We start from the raw sequence: 12,462 nt of genomic DNA on the forward strand, positions 1-12,462 counted from the left end.
TTTCCATTTTCCTTCAAATAGATCTATTTCTATAAAAGCATCTAAATGCGTGTAAATGAGTGGGGGTTTCCTCTCCCTACACACCGGTTTTAACGTGATTTATGATAAATATATTTGTTACGGTTCTTTCTACCCTGTACGTTCCAGGCGCGTTTCCATTTGTCAGACACGCTGTAGCCAGCTTCCTTTGGGAGAGGAAATGGTAAATTTGTCCTTGTATCCGACTGGGTAGCTGGAATTCTTTTCAAGGAACTGTTTAAATAACTTAATCCAAGACTCCTTGGCCCTGTGAGCATCCTCATGTAAGTAGTTCCTTTTTTAATTGGCGAGTAAAACATTAGCTTTGCTACTGTCAGACTAATTACATCTGAGAAGTAGTTTTTCAGCTCATTCAAATGAATGTGATGTTAAGCCTTTAAATGGTGCGCGGTTGAGCGTTGCGGGACGAGAATGATTTGGTGCCGTGACGAATGGCACTAAGAAAGAAAAACGTCTTTGCATATAGTCGTGGTGGGTTATAAATACAAATGTGACTCGAATATAATTGTTGCAGTGAATATAGTAAATGTACAAAAATGAGAAATGATAAGTGGTTGCCACTGTAACTTTTTTACAGTGTGCTTTAGAATCATAAGCAGAAATTATATTCTTGCCTTACAAGGGTTTTACTGGTTAATTTTTATATTGTACAGAGACTTTTTTCACAAATGTTCTTCACGTTGGATCGTAGCCTTTATTCCCGACAGGGTCATACTGGTGTACAGGCCTTCGCCTTGTCAGCCAGGTGCCTTGTGAGAAAAGGCTCAAGTTGGGTGAGGTTTTTTAAGCTTTTCCTACTGTCAGTTCAGAAAACTTGGCTGATGCTGGCTGAGGCGAGAAAACGCTGCTGTAGCTAGAAGGCTGCAAGTCACTCTTTGTAAATCGTCGGCTCGGTGTTACTCTTGTCTAAATGCTTCCCGCATCAAACACTGCGGAGGGCGGAAGAGGTGGCTGTGAACAGACGTATTCTCCTGCGGAGAGATTCAAAGATTAAAAAACAAAACAAAAAATCCTTTCCGACTGGAAAGCCTGAGCACTTTTATGGCAAAGAAGTTGAAGAATTGGTAGTATATGATAGCGGAATGGTAACCGATCCCGTTTAAACTGTGTCTATATTATGTTTTGATGAAATGTTTTCAACGTAGCCTCTGCTTTCTCGCTACCTTCTTTTCCAAGACCTTCAATCCTGCAGCCGCAGTCTCGTACTCAGCCCGTTGGTGCCGCAGGTGTGGGGCTGCCCCCCTGGCTCCCCGGGGATGCAGCCGAGCTCCGTGTCCTCAGCCTCTGCCGAACTCTGGATGCCAATGCGAACTTCCAGCACTCAACCTGGCATTCTCTGAGTCTAAAATAGCCGTCTCAGATGAGTATACCAACCATGTGGACACGTTACAGTATATTATCTGTCTGTTACAAATGCAAAGTCCATATTTTCACGCATTAATCATACGACCAAGCTCGTATTTCTCTTCATCACTTGTATTTTATACTTCTCTTTCTGAAAAGTTTGTCTTCTTTCCGAAAGAAATGCATGAAATATGTGGCTAACACTAATACTGCAATAAAATGTCATTCCAGAACATACAAAATTACTGCTTCAGTTTAATCCAGAGACTTGCGAGGGCTGCACTTCCTGGCCCGAGCACTTCTGTGCCTGAAATTTAAGCATGTTTAGTCACGTGATTTAGCTAAAACTTTTTAAAAAGCTATTCATTATAATGAAGTTCAATTATGATTCTCTTCAGTAACCTTTCCTGAAATTTTATCATAACATTCCTCGGATTGTTTCCCCTTTACCTCTTTCTGTCTTTCCAAATCTGATTTTCATTTATTTGGAGGGGACTCATCCAGTTCTTGTCATTCTTGTTGACGAGGTGAAACACAGACGTGGTGTGGAATTGTTGGGGGAGCTGTGTCCGCCTGTACACACACTGATAGATTGCTTCAGAACTGCTCAGTCTTGAAAAACGACCAGTAGTTATTATTGTAAGATGAAAGCACTTGTCAAAATTTTACTGTTTGCGTTAAACCTTTTGTCTGTGTGTGTTGTGGGGAAACTTCCCAAGCAAAGATCTCTGCAGGCCCAACAGGCTTGTTCCACCTGTGTTCATTGAGAGGGTGAAGGAGTATTTCCAAAGGGTTTTTTTCCGGGATGGTTTTAGCATTAAATACCTTTATTCTTTTTAACTGCGCACAAGAAAAGCGTTTGCCACGGCTGAACTCTGACCGTTTTACTTCTGCATCCAGCAGCGGAGCATCCCGCGCAGAGCAGACCTGCTCAGATGGGCCTCGGCTTCGGCATTTACTTCTGGGCTACGGAACTGTCAGTAGACGTTTTAACAGAAAATGCTGTAACTTTTTGGCTTTTTTTCTTGACTGTGTGAAAGTTTGACTGCTGCGTTCTCTTAGTTGGGTTGGGTTGGGTTTTTATTGTGTTGGTTGTTTTTTTTAATTAAAACATCATACAGTACTTTTTTGATCCTATTACCACTTTTGAAATCACAGGTCATGTCATAACTCTTTTGTTGCCTGGGCTACATCGGTTTAGTCTCTGAATGTGGCTCTTTAATATGAGGTTGAATTAGCTGCAAAACTACAGAATACTCAGCATCTTCAGAGTTAATTCGTTATTAACTTTTTTGTTCCGTCTTGCTTTTTGTCCCTGATTCTTCAGAATTGGAAGGCTTTTCTTTTTTCTCCACCTCCAAACATATACGTGTGTGTGTGTATATACATATGTAGGCAAACTACCGGGGTCACGCAAAGAGACACAGATCATGGAATAGTCACAATGAAAATTGTCTGATTTTTTGTACATAAGTAAAGACTCAGAGCAAATGCCGGTACTGTTGAAGACTTGCTTCCGAGGTCCTCGTCCTGTTGAATCCAAAAGGACACCCCGTTCCTACCTGGATTAATGGATGCGTATTGCAGCTGTGTAAAGAACTAATAAACCGACTGTTTCTATTAAGTTGGCGAGATAATTTCTTCATTTTGGAGTCACCGTAGCATTTTCAGAGTAAGCTGGAGAACTCATTTTTCAAGGTGAAATGCATATTTTAATAATATTGAATTTGCTGCGCGTCATACGTAGCTGCTACTGTTTGCAGAAGCACGTGAGCGTTGTTTTAGAGCCCGTGGGCGATGATGGCTTGGGCGTGTGTTTGGTCTCATCCTGGAGCGACGGTGGCCGGTCAGCCGGGGGATGCTGTGATTGATTCCCACGCGCTTGCAATAGGATTTGCTTGTGCTTTTAGAAAGCGCTCAGTTGTATACACCGTAGTCAGCAACTAATAATCCAGTTGCTTTGTCGGTCGAGAAGTGTTTGTTGGTTTGGGGGCCTTTTTGAAAGGCTTTAAATATATTTTGACAACATACTTGAGTACAGTTGCGGTTGTTGGTAGCACGTTCCTAGAAGCAGCGCAGCCTGTAGTTTGTGGGCCGGGTGTCGGATGTGTTTTGCTCCGGGATGCCAAAGGTGCCGGACTATTTACGCTGCAGTGGATGGGCTGGCTGATAAATGAAGGAAAGTCTTGAACTTTGCTTCATACATGAATTTTCGTAAGACCTTCCAATATCTAAATTTTCACCCGGACTTCCCCAAAACATGTCTCGAGGAACAAAGCGAGAATGATTAGTTTCTTACGAACATGTTAACATGGTAAGGGGAAGCTGCTTTCCAAAGCACGTTTTTAAACTGTAAGTTTTCTCTCCCCACTGAGCAGCTCCTGCACGCGTCAGTCAGGGGCATGAGAGAGAAATCAAACCAGCTGGGAGTTAATACAGTCGTAATTAGGCACCGATCCTTGTATCGTGCCTGCACTTGCTCACGACCAGTGGTGGCCAAGGTGGAGCCCGTAGCACGGTTCCTCCACACCTTGCTGGGTCGGGGAGGATCTTTGCTGCGCTGGGCGAGGCTTCTCGGTGGTAACCGTTTGCCTGCTGTGTGCTGGGAGTTGCTAACAATTAATTAAGACCACTAAGACCCTCTTTTACAGGCACTCAGATACCCACGTACCTTCCTCCTCCACACACCAACGCTCTGTGGATCCCCTCTGGACCTCGGCGTAAAATATGAACCTGTGCTTTTTTATGCAAGAGACAAGGTGATCGAAACAACTGATTTTATCCAAAAAGCGTTAGCCACTGCCTCTGGAGCTTTTCGTCTGCAGCAGACGGGAACTCAGACGTGCAGTTTTTGAGTAACTGATTTTGGAAGTTACCCCGTTTGTATTCCTTTTTTAATGTATGTAAGACGTGGAGACAAAGTGGCCTTCAGGTCATCTGATGTGGACATCTTTGATACGAGATCTGTTTTCTGGTTCTGGCAGCAGCAACCCAAGTCCAGTTGTGGCCGGCGAATCCCAGCGTCGCTTGCCCTCTGCGTGTCTTGTACAAGGAATCCTTCGGCGATCTGTGTGCCGATCAGCTGCCACGGCCAGACCTCACTTTTATTCAGTGGTGGATTATTCCCTAAAGGTAAACTGCTGCAGAGAGAAACCAGCTCCTCTTCGCCATCCCATGGAGGAAGAACCCAGGCAGAACAGCTTCTCTACCCTGTGCTTAGGCCATTAACTCTTACTGTTCCTGGTGCGTTTAAGGAGAATCCTGGGATAATGCACAAAATATGTGTATTAGTGAGGTAACTCTTAACTGAGATAAGGTGGGAAAATCCCATTCTTCCGTGGGATTACACTGGTCCAGAGGAGGCCCCGGAGATGCTGGGAGGGCTGGAGCCCCTCTGCTGTGGGGACAGGCTGAGAGAGCTGGGGGGGTTCAGCCTGGAGAAGAGAAGGCTCCGGGGAGACCTTCCAGCCCCTTCCAGGCCCTCAAGGGGCTCCAGGAAAGCTGGGGAGGGACTCTGGAGCAGGGAGGGGAGCCATGGGACGAGGGGGAAGGGTTTTACACTGACAGAGGGGAGACTGAGATGAGATGTGAGGCAGAAATTGTTTGCTGTGAGGGCGGTGAGCCCCTGGCCCAGGTTGCCCAGAGAAGCTGTGGCTGCCCCATCCCTGGAGGGGTTCAAGGCCAGGTTGGCCGGGGCTTGGAGCAACCTGGGCTGGTGGGAGGTGTCCCTGCCCAGGGCAGGGGGTGGCCCTGGGTGGTCTTCAAGGTCCCTTCCCACCCAAACCATTCCATGATTCTGTGATTTTTGCTGCCTGCCAGCAGCGACAGCCGCTATTTCATGTTGAGCCCAGCAAAGGAGCGAGAGGTCCGGGACAGAGGGCGGCTGGGGCAGGGAGTGGGGGAAGGCGTTTGGAGGGTGTCTAGGCTTCAGCTAATTTAACATATAAAATGAAACCGTATTTCTGTTTTTCTGAAAGCAAGAGGTCCTTCTGGATTTTCACCCAGCGGTTTCTCCTCCCCCTTCCTCCTTGCGGCCGGTTCCGCTTTGCAGGCTGAGTAATTTTTTTCAAAAGCTGTTTCTGCCTGGAAGCATAATACAGAGTATGTGGAAGATGTGCTGTGGTGGAGCTTTATGGAGGCAAAACGAATAAAGCGATTGTTTTTCTGTTTTTCAGCGGTGGGCGCAGATTTGCTGAGGGGACTACGGTTCCCTTCCCACATCGGCAGCAGATGGTGAAGCCTATATATTCCCCTTCGCACGGCACAGTTGGACCCATCTGCACCCCCCAAACAAACGATAGCGTGACTGGAGCTGCTCCAGAAAGATTATAATTATCTCTGCTTTTCTGCCAGTCAAACCTTGATCCAAAACCTGAATTATTACCCGTTTCTGGGTGCGGAGAGCGGCTCGGGAGCCAGCGTTCGCATCCTGCCCAGCGCTCCCCTTCCGAAGCCGCTGCGAAGGATTTCTTGCTCCGGGGCTGCTTCCTTCCAGGGAGGCCAGACGGGGGCAGGATCCTCCTTTTTATTAGCAAATACTTAAAACTAGAAGCTTTTTTTGGTGGGAATTGAGCTGTATCCAAGGTGATCAAAGACTTCTATTGGTGCTGCCACCAACAGAAATCCCCTTCCCCTCTCCGTCCCTTGCAGCACTACGAATGCCTGTGTGGCACCTGGGGACATAGTTGTGATAAAACTACTGGTTTTTTGTAACCTTCTGAATAACTTATAGCTAAATCGGTGTGCTGACTGCTCAAACTGCTGCTTTTGGCGCTGGCAAGGGTAGGAAGAGCGATGACGGAGGTAGGACTGAAAGAGCTGGAGATGCTGGGAGGGTCCGTGTCGCTTTGTCGCACTAGTGCTGGTTTAGCTCCTGAGCCTGCCTTCGGATACAGTATAATTTCAATTAATTTAGATGATGCCTGTGCCCAGGTAGTGGTTTGCTGCTACACTGAGACACGGGCTGAGTGGCCCCACTCTGGCATAGCGTGGGCTCAGTGTCTCACGTGGGGCTGGTAATGTGTGGGGCTGGTAGTGTGTTAGCCTAATGTTTTAATGTCTAATCACAACGTAACAGTTAGAGTGACGAGGCCAGAGAAGCTCTGAGACCGAGACCCTGGGCTGTCGCGTGGATAGGAAGTCTGTGGCCTTTTTTATGGCAATATTCTATTTATCAGCCTGCAACGTGATGTTAACAGCGGAACCCCGCGAACAGGGAACCCGGCGGAGGCTGTCACTGATGTAAGGAGGTTCCTGAGTAAAGGGCAAGGGCTGAAACCATCAGCGTCATGCGGATCATCGTAGACCTCAAAAGGAATGAGACCTGAGCACTTGCACTAATGCACCCACCAGTAGCGAGAAACCCAAAGCACGGAGCTGCACGGCATGTTGGGAGGGGAAGGAAATCCTACGTAGGCGTGAAATTTCAAAACCTTGTTTTTATTTTAAAAATCTGTTGTAGCTTTGCCTTCGCCCAGAGAAACACCTGCAGCTGCTTCAGGCCTCTCTCTTCCAGGGTCCATAGGCAGAATAAACCATTGATGTGAATTTGGTAGAATTAAGGGAAAAGTCTTGGGACAAGCCCTGTTGGTTTAGGTGAGGGTTGCAGTGACTATTTGGGACGGAGGGCTCCTGGTGGCCGCCGCTTGCCCCGCTGTGTGTGGAGGTGGCCCAGAGCCCGGGGGAGCCGCGCTGCCTGCCTGGCCTGGCGGGACCCCAGCGCCCTCCCCAGCGCTGCCAGGGGTGTGCGTGTCCCCAGCTGCCGGGTTGTCACTCCATGTCCTCGTGTGCCAGCCTGTCTGAACAGATCCCCTCTTACGCAGAAGGGAATGGGGGGAAAAACAGGACCAGATTAAAGGAGATGCGGTTTTGAGTCATACCATCTGTGTGGGTAGGATGTGTCACGTAAACTGCCTTATTTCTCAAACTGTGGCACATATAAACTTACTTTCCTTTGCGCTTTGCTGTTACTAAGCCTCGCCTGGGCAAATGCTGTTGGTTTCCTTAGTAACTGGGCCCTTCAGAGGGAGAAGCAGAAAGTGTCTGGGACGACAGTGGTGTGTTGCGAGTGTACGACTGCCCTGCTTTGGGTGACACGGCACTAATCTCTCTTTTGCTCATTTTACTTTGCAGTAAGGTCTCTTGTAATGCTTGGGAAAAGTGCGCTTTTAGAAGACTCTGGTGTCTGAATCTGGGAAAATATTTGCTTTGCAGCCAGCTCTGGGGTGCGGGTTTCAAGGTCTTGGTGTTTTTGAGTCCCCCGGGTGTGGGGACGAGGAGGAGCGAGACCCGGGCACTTGCCCCACGCTGCCAACAGAATGTGAATGTCACAGTCCATAGAAATTAGAAAGTTTGCTGAGGAGTTTTGGCTCTTCCATGATGTCTGGGATCCCGAGCCCTCCTCGCCCCGGTGCCGCAGCCCTGAGCCCTTCCCTCCCTCCCGCAGCCGCAGCGCTCGCAGGGTCCCCCGTTGGCTGTCCCTGCGGGGAGCGCACGGCTTCTGCTGGGGAAGGGGCTGGGGACAGTCCTGGGGTGCCGTATGTTGGTGTCGGGATCAATGTTGGTTCTTTAGTGTTATTAATGCTAATTATTTAGTCTTCTATTAAATCTGTTTGTATTTCAACCATTGGGTTTCCTTGTTTTTACTTGATTCCCCTTCCCGGCTGGGGAGGGGTCATCGTGTGAGAGAATAATTGTTTAAACAACAATAAATTGCTGTGGGTTTTTCAAACCACAACAGCGACAAAGCGTGCCGAGGCCGGTCCTGCCGTCGGTACGGCCGGGGCAGCTGATCCCCGCGGCAGAGGCCGGGCGATGCTGGGAGGAAAACCCACTTGTGCCATGGGCAGCTGCTGCCTCAGCCCCAGCTTCAGAAATCTCTGCCGGCAACACAGCACAAAAGCAAGCAAGGAGGAATGGATTAGGGTTCTTAAAATTCTACCTTTAAAAAAAAAAAAATCAAATTTGTCTCAATGTACCTGTCACTTGCATTAGAAAAGTCTGGCTAAGTTTAAGCCATGCAACAAATCCATAAAGCTTGATCTTTGCTGCAGTCATTAGTAACAGGCTCTTATTTTCTTGGATCTTATTTTTTGATGAAATGGCTGGATAAGGTGAATCCTCAGTCTATTAAAAGGAAAGGTGACGCATAAGCTCAGTGCATCAATGATATCACGGAAGGAACAGCAGGTTGCAAGGACCAGGGTGGGGGGAAGCAGCTGCAGCTGCACTTGAAGCTCAACAATGGGAAGCATCAATTATTAAAGCTGGGAAAAGGTGTTTTAGCTCAGGGATGGCTTCTGAAGGAGAACACTGCGGACCCCCAGTCACCAGCCGCGGGGCAGAGGGGCTCCGCAGTCCTGCAGCGGCGAGTGAAGCGGCTCCGGGCAGCTCCAGGCTCCTTTCATTCCCTCCATCGGGCGGTAGGAAAGGTCCTTCTTTCACACTCATTGTGCGCCTTCCGAATGGGCACGACATCGTTTATTAACTTCTGTGACGAGGAAAGTGCAGCAGCAGCTTGGGAAAGGAGGTGAGCACTTCTCCTGAGCGAGTGCCTTAGTCGTTGTGTGGGGCTCGACTTCCTCTGCCCCGAAAAGAACCCCTGCCAGGATCTGAGCCCGTCGTTTCACAGGAGTAGGGTGTTTCTATGACTGGAATACTTTTAAGACCATGAAGCCACCGCTACTGGCCTTCCCTTAGAAAATGGTGCTTGTAGAGCTGTCACCTTAAGGAAGCGGCTGTAGTAGCCCCTATTTTTATCATCTGGAGTGAAGATTATAACATATACTGAACTTCAAATTTCCTCAGCTTGACATTAAACTAGCTTTTTAGTCCCTCAGGTATTCATGTATAAAACCACTTTATTCTGATTTTACATGAATGAAAGTTAAAGCACAGTTAACCTCCACAAACTCCTCTCTTACTCTATTGAAGCTGAAGCCGGGAGTTGCACGGGCTCGCTCTTCAGTTCAGCTGCATTTTCAGCTTCTCATCTTTCTGTCCAGCACTCGGGGTGGAAATCCTGCTCACGCTGGAGTTTTTGGAACTGATTTTACAAGCTCCTGGGTTTCACTCTAGAGCTGGAGCCTGATGGATTTCAGGTGTCTCTGTGTCACAAAGCCAGCGCTGTCCCCGCCGGGGCTCCCCTGTGCCATCCTGGTCCTGCAGACCATCGTCTTTCCTCTGACTCGTCAGTGCTGCTAAAACCTCGGTCACCTCTCGGCCCAAACAGATGCTGACAACGTCACAGAGTAATTTAATGAGCTGGTTTGAAGACTAGTAATCCCTCACTCAAGTTAGTTTTTAGATCTTTTATCTTATTATTTTATTTATTTTATATCTTCCATAGAAGACAGTCCCACAGCGATTTCATGGGGACTTCACTGCCTCCTGCCGTGCCCGCGATGCTTCCTCCGCACCCGGCTGCTCCCCGATGGTCCCCTGCCCTCGGTCATCACCCGGGAACCTCTTCTGCCGCGCTTTCTCATCCCCCGACACCCCCGAGTCCTTCTCCTCAGGGCTGCTCTCCGTCCGTTCTCCGCCCAGCCTGGGTCTGTGCTGGGGACTGCCCCGACCCACGTGCGGGACCTTGCTGTCTTCAGTCTTGCTTCAGCCTGTCTTGTTTCTGCTTTTTAAAAAAAAGCCTTTCTTCAGTAACTTTGAGATCAACAGGTTTTCCGGTATTTTTGAAGGGTGAAGGAGATGGATTGTTTTTAAACAGACAGGTTTTGCTGGCTTTCAACAGACAGTTTCATTGTAGGAACGACTCCACTCAAACCTGAAAATGATTTACTTGCTTTCCAGTGTCTAAGCCAAAAAAATTCAACAAACTAAACGAACAGAAATATTTGTTCCACGGTTGTTACTCAGAAATCTGTGGATTAAAAACACTTCTGCAAGAGTGTTCTTCAAGGCTTTTGAATCTTTCCTGTACGTTTCAGCACGATATTCTCGACAGTGGATTTCCATCGCTCTCGACCTGCCATGGGCCGGATCCAGCCCGAGACCGGCTGCGAGTCTCAGGAGAGGCGGGGGGTGCAGAGCTGCCTGCGCCTCACCGATGGAACGGCAAGTATTGCCCCAGGGTTGTTGGGTTTCCAGCCACTTGGTATTTAGACTTCTGTTCACGTCCTTTGCAATCCCATGGAAGAGGAGCGTGCACTGACTAACGCCAAAGATGATGTGCTGCGGTGAAAAGTGTTTGAACTCGATGGAACCCCATCGCTGTGTTGTGTCATTACGCTTAACTTTCAGATTGTGAAGTGAATGTCTGCATTAAACCATCCCAGACTTGATGGTTGGACTCAATGATCTGAAAGGTCCCTTCCAACCTGGGCGATTCTATGACTTTATAACTCTGACGAACGTACGCTGAGAACGTGCTCGAGTATAGCAGGATCCGTCACAAGACATTCCCAAATGCAAGGTAAGTCGTCTCCTCCCCTGAAAACCAGCGTGTCCCACGTGATGCTGGTGGTAACCTGCCCTGCTCTGGGGTGACAAGGACACGCTCTGCGTCTGGTCACTGATGGTTTCGAGGTGGCAGCCGCCGGGGTGGTGGGCTTGCTGAAGGCCGCTGTGCTCAGGGCATCTTTGCCGAAGCCTGGGTGATTCTGCAGCTGCTTCTGTCCGTCCCTGGCCATTATGTTGCTTTATAAAAAGACCCATGAAGTCATCAGGAGTTTAGCCTCCCATGGAATCATTTTCAAGGAAATGAGCTGAAAGTCTGCCAGACTCATTGAAATGAAAACTATTTAACGAATTAAGTTTTCCTCCCCCTTGCTCCCTTATTGTAGAGAAAGAACGCATCAAGAAGCCTGAGTCATTTTTGACAGATGAATGAGACGATGCTAAAAGATGCGTACATGAGACAAATGGGCCCGAACTCCCCACGTGTGTGGGGAGGGCTGGGGGGCTCAGAGGGCAGCTACAGCACGGGGTGAGCAGAAGGACCGTGGCTCACCTCAACATGAGACCAGTCGAGGGCTTGTAGTTCTTATCCTGACGGCGTGATACCCAGTGCTGAAAAGGCTGCGTAACGTAAGGGTGAAGAAAATAATTTCCCAGAGGCTGAATTTCAGTCTTATAATTTGTACTTTCCTGGTTATTTCTTTTCGTTCCGTCCTGGGTGTGAGTTATTCAGGTGCGATCCCCATTTATGTCGCCGAGGGAGCGTCAATGGGAGGAATTCAGTTTGCAGAAGGCTGCGTTAGCTCATGAGCTCCTGCAAATTACACCACGGAGGAAACTGCTCTTAGGACAGAATGGCCTAATGCCAAATGAGTTAGAGGACATTATTTGCAATGGTATCGTTTCTTATTGCAATTAAATGTCACTTTATTGACTTCAGTAATGAAGTGGTTCTCTTATTGTCTAGTGGCGCTGCAGAGCTGAGCAGCGGGAGCAACGGCAGATTCCTGGTGACGGGTTAGCACTGTTAATAATAGGCCAGGGAGGAATTTCTCATGGTGGCTGTTGTGTTAATGACCTTTCTGTTGTGTTAATGACCTTTCACGGAGCATTCTGCCACCGGGAACTGCCTCTGCAAAGTATTACTGGCCACAACGAGTGAGTAGTCTTAATATTTTATGGACTACTGCAGATTGTATTTCAGGATATGAGATACCATTTCAGCAATGTAAGCTAGGAATGCAAAGCATGTTGCAATCTTTCCCCCACGGTTTACAGTTGGAGGTGTTAGTAACCTTTCATATACATACGCTCCATTTAAACAAGCAGAGTAAAAGAGGGAATTCCAAAAAAATGGCTCTTGGACACAGGTTAAAGTTCGCTGAAGTCTGTAACATCGAGATTTAGACGTGCTCTTTAGCATCCTTCAGGTCAAGAAGACTACGGACACATGGATTGTATATTGATGGAGTGATTTAGTTATTATGGTATTTCTTGAGCATATCATTGAGCTTTGATCTAAATCTTGACCTTCTTTTATAGCAGCTTGTGTGATCTTGCCCTTGGACAATTCTTGTAGAAGCCCATGTCTCTTCTGACTTGCATGTTTGCTTTTCCCTTTACTGCGGGAACTAGTTTGCAACAGAGGGGAGCCAGCGGGGCTCCGAGGGA

Source organism: Chroicocephalus ridibundus, chromosome 7 (assembly GCF_963924245.1).
Source record: "Chroicocephalus ridibundus chromosome 7, bChrRid1.1, whole genome shotgun sequence".
Lineage (NCBI taxonomy): Eukaryota > Metazoa > Chordata > Aves > Charadriiformes > Laridae > Chroicocephalus > Chroicocephalus ridibundus.